The sequence below is a fragment of the Hyla sarda genome, unplaced genomic scaffold (genome assembly GCF_029499605.1).
Source record: "Hyla sarda isolate aHylSar1 unplaced genomic scaffold, aHylSar1.hap1 scaffold_960, whole genome shotgun sequence".
Lineage (NCBI taxonomy): Eukaryota > Metazoa > Chordata > Amphibia > Anura > Hylidae > Hyla > Hyla sarda.
The window spans coordinates 12,193-15,391 of NW_026610990.1; the positions used below are offsets into that span (position 1 = coordinate 12,193).

Sequence of the window (3,199 nt, forward strand, 5' to 3'; positions counted from 1 at the left end):
TGTCTGAATTTGTCGCACAGAAAGTTGCAGGCCAAATATGTGTGACATTTCTGCGACTTTAGCTTCTAGAGCATTTTTACAACATTATACATAGGTGCTGAATACATAAAAAGCGACTGTTCAGCGACAGACAAGTCGCATCGGCTGAAAGTAGGCCAGAATGTCAGTCCATGTTGGAGCAGGTTTAGATACAGTCTAAAGCATAGATCTCAAAGTCTGTGCACAGAATTTAGCAAGGGCCTCGCACCTTCTGATGCATCAGGTAGGTGCACAATAGCATAGCCTAACCCTCTGTACTTTGGTCTATATTGATGCGGGACATAGACAGCCAGCTGATGACCAATCCATTAGTGCAATGGATGGCTGGAAGCATTTGTCTTTGCCTTTGCAATACCACAGAAGCAATGCATGGTCAATGTACAGCAATGACACACCTGTGTGAACAGCCAGGAGACCCCCCCCCCCCCATGTTATGTTACATAGTTACATAGTTAGTACGGTCGAAAAAAGACATATGTCCATCAAGTTCAACCAGGGAATTAAGGGGTAGGGGTGTGGCGCGATATTGGGGAAGGGATGAGATTTTATATTTCTTCATAAGCATTAATCTTATTTTGTCAATTAGGAACATTCAGCACCCACCCGCTATCAAGGCAGCTGCCTATCATGTCATGCCCTACCTGCACAGGTGTGCTGGCTACTCAAATGATCCAATTAAGGAGGCCATTTAGTCAGCAGCAGCAGAAGTCCTGTGCCTGGACGATCCAACAGCGGCCAGACACAAGCAGAAGCAGAAGCAGCAGAAGCAGCAGCAGCACCACCTTTTGTTTTTTGGCTGCAGCAGCAGCAAGGCCCACAGGGCTGGCTAGCTGGCTAGCCAGCAAGCAGGTAGCAATGAAAGTAGGAATCTTTCTTTTTAACCCTGTAAGGGGGTGGTGCACTGTACCCGAAGATACTGCCATATCGGGTCAATGCATAGGGCGACGGAAGCAAGCTTCGAAATCGGCCCCCGTTCTCAAAAATCCATTTAATATATGGTCCCCAGATAGGGGACGTATCAGATATTAAACTGATAAGAACAGATACTACACTTGATCTTAGCCAAAAGGCCGAGAAGCGATAACCGTGAAAGGGGCGGGCCCAACAAGGTCCCCTTCATGGGCACTATCACTGCTTGCTGTCAGGGAGGCTGCCAGACAATTTTCCATGCACACTCTGGGCTGGGGGGCAGTCAACCACCAGTACACACAGCAGAACCTAAACCCATACCATTATTGCTAAGCAGCAAGACAGGGGCCCATTGCACTCCCACGGGGCCTTTTTAAATGCAATCCATAACCCGGATTTGCCAGGAACCCTTCTTACTCCTCCTACTTGCATGTGACACTGGGCTTAGGATCTGCATAGGAAACACACACACAAGCACACACCTACCTTTGTTGCCTGCAGATGCCTCCTTGGCTGTCCCCAAACGGTATCAAACCAACACCCACGGGAAGCTGTAAGCATAGAGGACATGCCTGCACCCCATTGGACTTACCTGTGTGGGTTAAATCCGGGTTATTTGACAACCTATGGCGGTGATGGTTCTGCTCAGGCAGAGCAGTGCTGATGCTCCTCATAAAGCTGTCGCTGCTGTGAAGGTTCTAGGTGACATCACAAATCCCTATGGTTACATACACAACAAAGCTGGGTTGTTGTTGTTTACACTCTGCAAGGCCTGTGGAAGTGAGTGACATCATAGCACTGTAGTTCTGAGGGTTCTAGATGGATGCAACAATCTCCTGTTGCTTCTATGAAGGCCGTAATAGACGACATCACCAAACAGCTCCATAGTCACATACACAGCAAAGGAGAGATGTTGTTTACACCTAGTGATGTCAGTGGTATTGAGTGACATCACAGCACAGTGCTAAGGCTCCTGGGCCTGGACACAGCAGCGGCTGCAATATCTCAACGGAGAATACGTTTATATCTATGTGTGTGTGTGCGCGTATATATATATATATATATATATATATATATTTCTCCGCCGAAATCACTTTTAAACCCATTTCCACCTTTTTTTCCCTTCTCTTCCTCTTACTTTTTTTTCACGTTTTTTTACGTTTTTCTCCTTTTCGCCTCTTTTCTGGGCGTATTATTCTTCTTTTTCTTCTTTTTTTTTGTCTAATGCATACCCCATCAGTGCAGCAATGCTTATTCAATACCGCCAGCAGATGGAGACACTGGGGGATAATTTTCTAAGGATTTATACTGATTTTTCCTGTCTGAATTTGTCGCACAGAAAGTTGCAGGCCAAATATGTGTGACATTTCTGCGACTTTAGCTTCTAGAGCATTTTTACAACATTATACATAGGTGCTGAATACATAAAAAGCGACTGTTCAGCGACAGACAAGTCGCATCGGCTGAAAGTAGGCCAGAATGTCAGTCCATGTTGGAGCAGGTTTAGATACAGTCTAAAGCATAGATCTCAAAGTCTGTGCACAGAATTTAGCAAGGGCCTCGCACCTTCTGATGCATCAGGTAGGTGCACAATAGCATAGCCTAACCCTCTGTACTTTGGTCTATATTGATGCGGGACATAGACAGCCAGCTGATGACCAATCCATTAGTGCAATGGATGGCTGGAAGCATTTGTCTTTGCCTTTGCAATACCACAGAAGCAATGCATGGTCAATGTACAGCAATGACACACCTGTGTGAACAGCCAGGAGACCCCCCCCCCCCATGTTATGTTACATAGTTACATAGTTAGTACGGTCGAAAAAAGACATATGTCCATCAAGTTCAACCAGGGAATTAAGGGGTAGGGGTGTGGCGCGATATTGGGGAAGGGATGAGATTTTATATTTCTTCATAAGCATTAATCTTATTTTGTCAATTAGGAACATTCAGCACCGACCCGCTATCAAGGCAGCTGCCTATCATGTCATGCCCTACCTGCACAGGTATGCTGGCTACTCAAATGATCCAATTAAGGAGGCCATTTAGTCAGCAGCAGCAGAAGTCCTGTGCCTGGACGCTCCAACAGCGGCCAGACACAAGCAGAAGCAGAAGCAGCAGAAGCAGCAGCAGCAGCACCACCTTTTGTTTTTTGGCTGCAGCAGCAGCAAGGCCCACAGGGCTGGCTAGCTGGCTAGCCAGCAAGCAGGTAGCAATGAAAGTAGGAATCTTTCTTTTTAACCCTGTAAGG

General features: G+C 46.4%; 1 non-coding gene across 1 annotated transcript; it reads right to left on the bottom strand.

Moving 5' to 3' along the window:
* Nucleotides 1-930: 930 nt before the first annotated feature.
* Nucleotides 931-1,121, bottom strand: LOC130351006 (U2 spliceosomal RNA). Its single transcript, XR_008887783.1, has one exon. It is a non-coding gene; the product is annotated as a U2 spliceosomal RNA (small nuclear RNA).
* Between the last annotated feature and the right edge of the window lie 2,078 nt (nt 1,122-3,199).